The sequence below is a fragment of the Hydra vulgaris genome, chromosome 02 (genome assembly GCF_038396675.1).
Source record: "Hydra vulgaris chromosome 02, alternate assembly HydraT2T_AEP".
Lineage (NCBI taxonomy): Eukaryota > Metazoa > Cnidaria > Hydrozoa > Anthoathecata > Hydridae > Hydra > Hydra vulgaris.
Genome location: NC_088921.1, coordinates 73,006,646 through 73,020,000, shown reverse-complemented (window position 1 = coordinate 73,020,000; position 13,355 = coordinate 73,006,646).

The window sequence follows — 13,355 nt, the reverse complement described above, 5'->3', positions numbered from 1 at the left end:
CATATACTAGAAGTTTAAAGTGAGGAGTAGTACACGTAGCCATCGCTTCATTTGTTAAATATTTTTTTTGTGTTGCCAGTATTTGCTTTAATATCAGCAAATAGCAAAATTAATTAGTTTACATCCTGATAAATAGATTTACTTTGTTTCGATGAAGAGTAGTTGAAATATTTTCTATTTTTTTATTTTTTTATACTCTATATTTTATTCTCTATTTCTTATCCTCTAATATCTATTTTCTTAAAAAACAATTAGGTAGTTTTTGCTGTATTTTGAGTTACAAAAAAAATTTTCAAAACCGTTCTTTCAATTGCATCTATGTTGCTATGCGAGTTTGTGCCAAATGTGCATACCTCAAGTTCATATGTAAGCTTAGGAACTATTAATGAGTTATATAGATGAACAATTGCTGGCGACTTGTTGTTATTAGTATCATTATCGCATTGGAAACCTTAAAATTTTAATTTATTTTAAAAATATATTGTAGTTCCGTTAATTCGAATAACTTTGCTTGAAATAGGACTTGATCCAGAAATTCCGTTTTTTCTGTGTTTAATTTTATATCATAGGCCGCTCCATAGGTTTAAAATCGATCAATTAGTTCTTGAAGGCTAGAAATTGTAAGACTTAGCAAGATTACATCATCTGTGTTTGCAATGATATCCATAATTATACCACTTACTGACGATCATACTTTGCATTCTAAAACTGTTTCATTTAGGATGCTTTCAGTATTAATTGTATTCAGATGAAATGCTAGAAAAGTACCTTGCCGCACTCCTTGTGAGATATTAAATTGATTTGAGGTAATTCCTTAATATGTTTGCAGTACCGGGTAGATAAAGCTGTGAAATTGTGTGTACAACGAGCAATTGTTTGTTTATTTTTTGCAATAAATTTTTTGAGACAAAAATAAATAAGAGATTAAAAGGTTAAAACTGTAATTGCTATATAATATAGCAATAATTGTTTTATATATATATATATATATATATATATATATATATATATATATATATATATATATATATATATATATATATATATATATATATATATATATATATATATATATATATATATATATATATATATATATATATATATATATATATATATATATTAACGATTGTAAATGAGGCAAAAAATGGCTTTTTTGTTTTTTTCTTGCTCCGTTCATAACCTTTTCACAATTTTATATAAATTGATTGTGTCTATTATTTCATATTTCACTATCTATTATTAAATAGTGAAATATGTTTTAAATTAAAAAAAAAATTATAACTTTAAAGACAAAATATATCTTTTGAAGGTGACTTTTTTATAAACTTTAGTAATATGTTTATATTTGACCCACCTTGAGTACCACCGTGACTATAGACTATATTTATTATGAAAAAGCCGGTTTATTTTAAGACCTATTTTTGACATATTTGCACTAAATTCTATGAAAAACGTATTTTTGTTAGGAAAATTTTCTCAAACTGACTCACTCTATTACTATTCAACGAAATATATTACAATAAGTTATAAAATAAGATCATATAATAATATATCGCTAGAGCTCGCTAATAATACAAAATATTTAGTGAGCTCAAATGTTTGCTTTTGAAAATCATAATATATTGCTACAAACTAACCCCTGTCAAAAAAGTGATCTAAAATTAGAAGAATTTTAATAGCCCGAATAAAAAAATAAGCTCAAAAAGGTTGTTTAATATGTGCAGATGATTTAAAATTGATTTATTCACCTACTTCTATCAATAACCTTTTTATTAGAGTCAATTTTGAGAGTTACCTAAAAAGCTCGAATTATTATCAAAGCTGAATATCCTTCTTAGAGCTGAAACAATACTATTACAAAAGAACTTAACAATTTTTTACTGTTCTTTTATAAATAACTTTCGTACATACGCCGGTATAAGAATGCTCATACTAGATTAAGGTGATATCCAGGTTCGAAACGAGCTTTGGACATATTTTAGCGTAAGGTAAGGAAGGAGGCGCGAACTTCCTGGTTAATTGCACAGTGAATTTAACCAGGAAGTTCACGCCTCCTAACCCTAACCCTGACCCTAACCCTGACCAAATCCGCAGTGCTCTCTGACAAGACCGTAAGGTCTTCTTGGGGCACTTAAAATACAAAAAAAAAAAAATATCTGACTATCACCAACGAACATTATCATTTTTTTTTAAAACTCATTTACAAAAAAAAAATTAAATTCATGCAAAACGATTTACTGCCTTTCAAACTAAAATAATAAAACTAGTTAAAATAAAATGGTAAATTTATGCTAACAAAATACGCCTTAATTAGTTCTTTATGTTAAAACTAAGAAGAAAAAAAAAGGTCAAAAAGTTTTCGCAACTGGTCTGGGACCCATATTGCAGCCAACAAAAAAAAATTTTGAAATTAAAAAAACTATATTATATATACGAGCTCGTCAAGTAAAACAAAAGTTAATTCGAATTTGTTTGCTAAAAATGTTTCCTTTCTTAGATATAACACCGTACAGAATATTTAAAACACAAACCCAGATTTATAAGACCAGCGCAAAAAGATAAAAAATGATTTTTCTACATTTATTATATATCAATGATGCATTTTATTTAAGGTGTTGTTATTTATATTAGTTTTATATAAAAAGAAATTATTTATTACGTTCGATGACTAAAAAAGAGTTAAATGGGAATTTTAGTTGTTCAATTTGTTTTTTCATAATGATAAAAATTTTAAACTTCTCTCCAACTTTCTATATTTTTTGACAATTTTATATTTTCATAAATCCAACTTGTTAAGCATATATTGATAATTTAGAATCAAATAAGTAATAAAAAAACACAAAGTTCATATAGAAGGTATCACAAACTGTAATCGAAGGAATTTAAATAATGAATTTTTGATATGCATTATTTGACAGAGCAAAAATACTAAAAATCTTATTGCAATTAAAATATTTTTAAATTTATTCCAATTTATTTTGAAAGTCGTATAAAATAAATATGCAAAAAAAAAGGTTTGGAATTTGACAATATTAAATATTACAATAAAAAATAAAAACCATGTTATATTGTTCCACATGGGCTAACTTGATATTACAAGTTACATTTCCTCTAACAAAAGTCTTACAGAAGCTATTAAGTGCATTTTGCAATAAAAAAATAAATAAATGAATATTCTAACATCCTAAATATAATTCAACAGTTTAAGACGCGGCAAAAAGTTGTGCATCAAACAATCTTAAAAGAACCGAATTGTAAGTTTATGGGTTTATTACGCTAGGTTTTCTACACTGGGTTTGATGTATATCAATCTTATACACATCACATACGCTTTTAATTGGATAAAACTTGACAATGGTATTGGTAGTATACCACTAGTTATCATGATATCTACTAAAAGTAATAGTCAAGTCTATATCAATGTATTTACAGAATTAATACATCAACGTAGTTGATACATTGTATCAACGGATTTGATAATTTGTTTCAACAGAATTATGTACAATCGGATTTTTACTTTTAATAAACAAGTTATATTTGAGCTAACGATGCCACTAATAATATTGTTCACGATATATCTAAAGCATTTGACGAAAATAAGTTTATCTCCCGGAATTTTTATAGGTTATAGGAAAGCTTTTGATACAGCAGACTATAACATTTTTACAAAAAAACCTCGAAAGTTATCAATACCCAAAGCCAAATATTTATTAAATCCTAACTGCTAGAAAGTCTTTTATTTTTCCCTCAAACATTGTTATATAAATTATGCAAACGTTACTTGGTGTAGCTCTTATGTAAGTAAAATTAGAATACTGTTTAAAAGAAAAAAACACCCTGCAAAAAATAATTCAGGTACAAATTGATTCAAACTTTTTAATAAACTATTCGAAAGTCATTTTTTACTCAACAATTTTGAGTTAAACATCAAGTTCTTATTTTTATGTACAAATTTCATAATAAAATAACTTATATAATATCTAATATGCTTTTCAAATTTTCTAAAATGTTAATAATTTTCAATAATTATTAACATTTAGCATCCAAAATTTTCATAATTGCAATTGTGAGCAGCAGAAAATGCATTATTTAGACTTGAACAAAATATTCTAATTAGATATAGTTATTATATATTATAACTTATTATAATTAAAAAAATAATCTTTTTTTTTTTAGATTATTCCAACTTTTAACATAAATACAACTTTTATATACATACATATACAATAAAATAAATAGCCGTTTAGATTCCTTTTTAAATAGATCTAAAGAGGTTCTTTTTATTAGCTATGTCTGAGTATGTTTTCCATAAATGGTTCACGATACTTAGTTGAGTGGGAGCTCAATTTCAAATTATATTTTGGAACAACAAAGTTGTTTTTCGAGAATCTTGTAGTGTATTTATGACAGATTACACTAAAATAAGATTCAAATATTTTTGGAGACAATCCTAAACTTTGTTTTATACATAAAGACTAAGAGCAAAATGCAAGATGTGAACTTGAGTCAAGCTCGACTTGAAATTTATATTGTAACCAATAGCGGCAGAGTATGGGTTTTCCACTCAAAAATACTCTGCCGCTATTGGTTACAATGTAAAGTTCAAGTCGAACTTGACTTAAGTTCGCTTCTTGCATTCCACCCTAAATTTGATGTAAATTGATTTTATAAATATTTAACAATACATATAATTTCAGTTTTTAATTTTTAAATAGAATGAAGTTATTTTATATTTTAATGGTTGTAAAACACACGTGTTTTTACAACCGTTAAAAGATAGTCTTCTTTTTGCCCCAGTCATGGTACCCGGTATTCTTTTTGCCCCAGTCATTTGCCCGGTATCTTCGGTTGACATAGGTGATAATAACTAAGTTTTTGGTGCTGATTTTGGAAATCCAAGTAGTTTTGTTGTACTAGGTCTGGATTTCTAGATTCCTGACAGCTAATATTATACCATTTAAGGCTGACTACCTCATATTAATAGTTAACATATATAATAGAAACAAAAATAAATTGCTTTTATACATTTTTGTTCTGACAGATTATTCATTTTATAATTTTTATACATTGTATAGATCAATTCAGATTACAAAAATTTTTTGTGATGTTCTACAGGAGTAGAAAATTCTCAAATGTAGCAGAACAAGTCTGGATTTTTTGCACATCCTCTGAAGCTCATGGTGAATTAGTTTATATGAATGATTTTTAATTCGAGTGCACACAAGACATTAATCACTATATTTATTCTATATCAAACACTGTTTGAAATAGATTAGTGCAATAAATACAGTGTATACACAACTAATACAAATAATATGAAATTTAATACTAATGACATAGATACATTAATATTGCATATGTATGCAACATCATTGGTGTTTTTTCAACATCGTATTTTGGTTGGTTGTATTTTCCCCTTCAACCGAAAAATTATCATAGAATCTGTTTGTTTTATTAGCTTTAGTTTGGATTAAGATAGTTGGGTAATAAATATGCTCATCAGAATTATTGGGAAACTGTATATCTGTAAGATCCAGGGGTCATTTTCTAGATTTCGTATTATTGAAAATGCGTTTAAATGTGAAAAAAGTGGCACGGATATCAGAGAAATCTGACCTGATAGAAGAAACTGATTGTATTTTTGGAATCAGCACCTAAAAACTAAAAAAGGACAGTACCTGGCTTCCGAGATGCTTTTCATGCTAATTATATAAATAAAAGCTTATCAATTGTTTGTCTGGTCTTACGAGTTCTTATGACAAGGTAATAAATCTCAAAAAAAATATTGGTATAAAAATTATTGAAACATTTTGAGTGGGATTTTAATTCCATATAATATTAAAAACAGAGATCCCATTTATTTTGCACTTACCACTATTAAAAAAAAAACACAATTAAGTATTCAAAAGAAAAACATTAGGCACGTAAAGCTTAAATTTTTTTCTGTCTCTAAACAAACATTTAAAAAGCTCATTATAACTACACCAATAAATCATGGATGAAACGTATTAAAGAAGTATCAAAGAAGACTATTTTTGTAAACTTGTATCAAAAAATATAATTTTGTTCCTGTCATTACTGATATCGAGTACAATTTGATAGTAATTAATGAACATTTTTGTCTAAGGTATCAAAGATTGCGGAATTTTGACTACCTTTGATGAGTAGGATTGGCCATTTCCTTATATAAAAATGTAATTATTTTTAATTAAAAAAAAACAAACGGTTTTGCTTCATGATACATTTGTTATTGAAAAATCAAACAAACAACTTTAAATTTCCATACACAATCTGTCTTATATAAAATTAATAGATAATTTAATAGATAGTGAATTGCTTGTAAAATGTAAAACTCATATCAGTAACAGCTTTTTAAACAAAACGCATCATTGATATATAATAATGGTAAAATTTATATTCCATGTATATCTTGGAATGGAGGTACTTAGTCGAGTATTTCCAATGACACAGTTTTTGTTCTAGCTCCAAGTTTTATTTTATTTTACTATTGACGAAGATATCTTGCTAAAGATAACGACAAATGTGAAAATTTGTTTGACTCTCTTTTTTTCTTCCTGGTTTTAGCCTAAAGAACAAATTAAAAGCAAGAAACTGCATTTAACACGACATTACTAATTAAAAATACAACATAAAGGTATGAGATTTATATCCAGCTTTTTTATATTTTTAAAAGCTTGAAGCCTATACATGGTATCGAGGGTAGATAAATAATTTAAAGGCATTTTGAATACAATATATAAAAACTTAAAGTAAAAAAAAATTAAAGTAAACAAACATTTTCATTCTAATTTTTGGAAAAAGTATTGAAGCTGAAAAATCTATTGAAATTTAAAAGTTTAATCCTATTCTTTTTTAAAAACGTTTTTTTAAAAAAAAAAAAAAAAAAAAATAAAAAAAACCACGACTCTAAGACTACAGTGCAATCACTAGATTACAGTGTAATCGCAAAAGTAAGAGCAAATTTTGCAAAAATAAAATGTTGCATAAAATTTTTACCTAATATTTAATATTTACATAATATTTATTTTGTTATCCGAATTGAATTCTTACCGTTGTGTGTACTCCCTTGACTTATAATTCAATCTATCCCCGCCCATCTATAATTAGGCTTGCGAGAGTTGACATTCTAGCATTGATCAGAATCGAAAAAGAAACAGCCCGTTATTAAAATAGTAGAAACTATTTTAGTAAAACTATATTTTCTTGCTCGCATGCGCTGTTTGTTATGATGTAACGTCATTGCCACACACGCTGTTATACTTACATATTTGAATGGTAGAAAATTCGCCAAAGGGATGAGTGTCACACTGCTTTGAGTAATATAGCTTCTTGGTAACTTTAGAATTCCGGAAATGAATTAATCTATATAAATCTATATAAACTGTGTTATATATTGAAATCTTTTTCAAAAACAATTTAAAAGCTATTATATTTAACGTCACTGTTTAACTTAGTTGAGAAAACTAACTTAATTAAAGTTGTTACTTGATGCCTTGGCTATTCCGTTCATAAAATAGGCGTAAAACATGCCAAATTTATTTAACGAAGTGCACCGCGAGAAGGTAAGCCATAGGACTTTGCACTGCACCAGTAAAAGTTACAACGAAATAAAAAAATTTATTGGGCTTCTAAAATCCTATTCTAGTCACGGACTTAGGGATCGTCCATTATTTACGTAACGTTGAATTTAACTAATAAACAAAACAAAAACGATTTTCTGCGAGGAAAAGTTTTTCCTCGCAGAGTCTTTAATTAAACCGAAAATAAAAATAGGCGTTTAGGTCCAGTTAAAATCACCCTACAAAAGAGCTAATGATCTACTACTTCTATTTTTTAAATAAATTTAGTGTTGCGTAATTTATGGAAGATACCTTATGGCTATTGTTTATAATCCATTTCTTTATTGCTAGTAGTATTATTGTTACCTAAGGATTTAAAGCTGAATTTTCCTAAAGAACTTTAGCAACAATGAGATTTTCTCAGAACTTATAAACAAAGTTTCCTAAAACCAATAAATACTTTTTTTAAATGGAGGCGAGGACAACGGATTCAGAAATTATATTTGCAACGGTTTCATACTTTTAAAAATCCTCTTTTGGTCAAGGAGCTATGAAAAATTTTTGCATTAATGAGAAACCTTGCTGAACATTTAAAAAAAATTATTTTACTTTTTCAAAAGCAGTGGAAAAAAAGATTGACTATTTCTAAACAAATCTTATTCAATTTTACCTATATACTAAAAATATCTAAATATTAAAAACAAATCTACTATATTTCATAAATCTCAGAAATAAGGAGAACCTAATTAAATTATTTACAACTCTCAAACACGAATTGATCAAAAAAAGTATAGCTTTAATAACTATTTCAAACTACTTAAAAAATTTAAGTAAAACTCATTGTTTTTGATAAATTAAAGCAGCGTACAACAAATGCAATAAAAAAAGAAAACAAACTAACAAAAATTTAACAAAAATTTATAAATACACTCTTTTCTTCTGAGTAATTTTAAACCACCTAACTATTATAGATTAACAAAAAACAAACATAAATACTTATATATCTGTATAAATAACTTTTTTAAATGACTAAAAATACTAAAACCAATTATAAACATACAAGAAACCAAAGAAAGCAAATTAGCAATGTAGAACTAAAAAATAATGAAATTCTTCTAACACTAAAAAAATTGAACTTTAATCATGAACAAAATTTCGTTCATGATTAATACGAGTTCTTAATTGTGTAATCGTAAAATCTTCTAACAACTTAGAGTTTTTTAAAACTTCTAAAATACGACTACGCGAAAGAGGTTCAGGAGTCCAGTTTTTTCGCTCAAATAAACCTTTTTTAGCCTAATTCAAAATAAAAAACTTTCAACTTGAAAACTTAATTTTTTAACTTTGAAAACATAACTTTTAGCTTAAAACATTTGATTAAATTATAAACAATAGGATAATATAAATTAATAAAATTGAACAAGAAAAACAACCTTTGTTTCTGATTGAGGTGCAAGACTATATCTTTTCAAGCTGTTTAGCTTATCGTAAATTTGTCGTGGTGAACCATTTACTGATGGAGATTTTGCAAGTGTATATTTCACTTCAGTATAAGGAATTTTTCTAGAAATATTTTCGGGAAACAACAAACTTAAAGAATCAGTTTCATTTTTACTCCAGAATTTTCTAGGTGTATTGGAGGAGGAACAACTTTCACTTAATAAGTTTTTAGATTTAGTTGGTTCAAAAGAACTTTCTAACGACCATCAAAAATACCTGCTTCCACCCAAAGAGAATTCAACCTTCCACTAATATCTCCAGGAGACATTTCTTTACCAGACCATGATGAAAATACTTTATCCGAAAAAAGAATGAAAGGTAACTTAAGCCTAATATGGTTAACAAAATCATTAACCCATTCAAACTCATAAGCATTAAGTGTTACTCTGGCTGGTCCATAAACAGACTGGCTGGTCCATAAACAGTTTTATGATCCCAAACATTGATCATAACCATTTCATCGTTTACAGCTCTCGATTTATTATACTCATCAATAGTCATATGTGCTGTCACACCAGATCGATGGGCACCAGAGAAATGTATAATATAAAAAATATGGTCTCTGTAACTGCAATACTCGAACATACTTAGTTCTTTATTAGGATTGATTTTAAAATCCTCAAGTAATTGCCTTGCAAGTAAAGCATTTTTGCTAGCTTCGTATTTTTTACCTGTTCTGGGGTGATAAGCATTAATAAATCATCTTCAGCTCGTTTGTGTTTTCTTAAATTATCTTGATTTCTATATTTTTTTCTCCAATCTTCAATGTTGGATATAGTTTGATACACATTTTCAAATGTTAGACCAAGAATCTATACTTTAGCTTTAGAATGAAGGAACAAAAATCTTTTTAAAGAGTTTAAATGAGTTTTTATTAAACCAGCTTCTAAGTTTCGTTCAATACAATAAAGTTGTAAATAATTTTTCCTTATAATATCAGTCATTTTTAAATATAAGATTGATAGAATTAGTTACACCAAGAGCTATAAGAATTCGTTTTACATCATTTTTAACTTTTTGAATTGATCTGCTTTTTTCTGCCTCTATCAGGACCTGTTAGATAACCATAGAAATCATTCAACAAAGTTTCGATAGATGATGAAAGACTTTTGGATGTTTCTTCATCACAATCATCAGGCATGTAATCACGATCATCAGGATCATCATCCGCACCATCATCATCAGTATTATTATTAAAATTATCATTATTAGCTGAAATGTCAATATCAACATCAAGGTGATCACTTAAAACAGAAGGTGCAAAAGATAAAGTTTTGGTAGATAATTTAGGTAAAACTTCAAACATTTTTTTCACTTCACACTCTGTTTGATTTATTGGTTTGCTATCTGTTCGAATACTAAAACATTCTTGTATTTGGTTTTTGCACAGATAATAGAAGGCTTATATTTCTCTACTATTTTACTAGGAGATTTATTTAGGTGTTCTTGTGATTCATACACAAATGTTTTGGCAGATTTCAGCAGAAAACAATACTCTGGACCAGGTTTAAAGTTATGAAACTTACTCCTTAAATGCTCACCAACATTTTTTGTTATTGAAGATTCACGATTAACGTGAATCTTCATATTTGTTTTAAATTCATGGCAATATGGGCACTTTTTATAATTTCCTAGTCTGCTAAAAAAATAAGCTAAGCTAATAAAAATGACTTAAATGCAAAACTCCATCAAAAATATTTTTTTCATACTTGCTAGAAATAAAAATATCTTGATTAATAGAAAGTCTTTAAAAAAATATATGTTTTTAGCTTCTCTTCATTTAACTTCAAAAATAAAGCTTTCCTAACTACATACTTTGTTACTTTAATAACTACAAACTTACTCTAAAACTGGAGTTTCACCAGAAAAAAACTAAAAGTTCAACTTGCAACTATTATAAACAAATCAGAAATAGCAAACAAACAAACAAAAAATTATATTTTAAACTTACTCTAAAATAAAGGAATCATTGGAATCATTAGCGATATCAGCACTTCTACTTTCAAGATAACTGAAAAAAAAAACTATTCAAAAACATTTTTTTGGAATAAAAATACAAGCCTTTCATAACTTAGACAAATTAAATAATTTTAAAATTTAAATACATATCAAAAAGCATTTAACTGTTTTATATAAAAGAGTTCACTATATCACAATACAATCAAAATAAAATTTGTTAAAGTAAGATGTACACCTTTACTAATTATTCATAAGCAATCACTTTACTTCTGCTTTAAAAATTGCTAAAACCAAAAAATCTTTAGACTAGTATAAAGTCCTTATTAAAAATACATAACTTCAACTGCTAACTTAAAAAATAAAAACACGACTATATACTTTAACAAATTCTACAAAAAATCTAAAAATAAAAAAAATAATTCTAATACTGGAGTCTCATCAAGAAACACTTCTGCTACAAAAAACCTCACTTCTGCATTCAAAATCACTAGAAACAAAAATAAATTTTATAGAAATAACTGTTTAAATCATCTCATAAAAGAAATTTGAAAATCATTGACATAATTACCTTCTAGCAGAAAAATTATTATTCATACACTTGACAGAAAAGCTTAAAATAACTCATTTTAAATTAAATTAATATTGCAGAACCATAACACAAGTAAAAATTAGTTTGTTAATGAAAAAATTTCATACTATTGTATTTTTTAACAGCCAAAATTCAAAAAAAAGGTCAGTGAAAAAGTTAAGCCCTTAACTTTTTAAAATAGTAAGGATTCACTAGCAATAATTTAAACTCTGCATAGAAAATTGCTAATAACCCAAACATTTTCAAAGTCTTTTTACTTTTAAGATTAATTTAAAACTTTTCATAAATATACAAAACCTCAGTTATTAATTTCAAAAATAATACTATCGGAACTAAATACTTTAACAAATTCTACTTAACATCTACAAACAAAAAAACTTACTCTAAAACTGGAGTCTCAGCAGTAAAAACCTCACTTCTCCATTCAAAATCACTTGAGACAAAAAAAAATTTTATAGTAATAAATGATTAACTCACCTAATGAAAGAAATTCGAAAATCATTGACATCATTACCTTCTGACAAAAAAGTTATTATCCAAAAACTTGAGACAAACGCTTAAAATAACTCATTTTCAAATAAAATAAGATTGCAGAACCATAACACAAGTAACATTTAATTTGTTAATAAAAAACTTCATACTATTTTATTTTTTTAACAGCAAAAATATAAAAGATTTCAGCGAAAAAATTAGGCTCTTAACTTCTTAAAAAACTAAGGATTCAATAGCAATAAATTAAATTCTTCTTAGAAAATTGCTAATAACCCAAACATTTTCAAAGTCTTTTTACTTTTAAGATTAATTTAAAACCTTTCATAAATATACAAAACCTCAGTTATTAATTTCAAAAATAATACTATCGGAACTAAATACTTTAACAAATTCTACTTAAGATCTACAAACAAAAAAACTTACTCTAAAACTGGAGTCTCAGCAGTAAAAACCTCACTTCTGCATTCAAAATCACTAAAGGCAAAAATAAATTTTGTAGTAATAAATGTTTAACTCACCTCATAAAAGAAATTTGAAAATCAATGACATCATTTCCTTCTAGCAAAAAAACTATCATCCAAAAACTTGACAGAAACGCTTAAAACAACTCATTTTAAATTAAATTAAGATTGCAGAACCATAACACAAGTAACATTTGATTTGTTAATGAAAAAATTTCATACTATTGTATTAGCAATACGATGGTTGAAGAAGTATACATAACATGAGGTCAGTAGTAAGTTTCAAGTAAGTTAAGCTCTAAAGGTTGTTTCTACCACTTTGGGTGCCAAAAAGGCAACGCATATGGAATATATTTACGCAATAGGAGCGCCATAACTTTTATTATAAGTAAAGTAGGTATAAAAAATTTTATAATTTTCAGTAGGTATTCTTTTCAGTAGTAATTTTTCCTTGCTCACTGATGGGTCGATTTAACGAACAAAGTACAATGTTTTCTTCACGCCATAATGTCCTGTAGATATATGAACGTGCTCAATTTCTTTGGAAGGTAGCAAAGTACTAATAATGCCACTTGCTTCCATTTGAGAAAGCTTATCAACCAAATTTAATCAACTATTAGACACCCTAGTAAAAGCATCGGCCAGGTTAAATTCCGAAGCGACAAGCCTAATATCTACTTGGAGTTGATATTCTTCCACTATATTTGCAATGCTCTTGAGTATTCTTCTTAATAGCATTTCGTTTGAGGCTTTTGACCTACATGGAATATA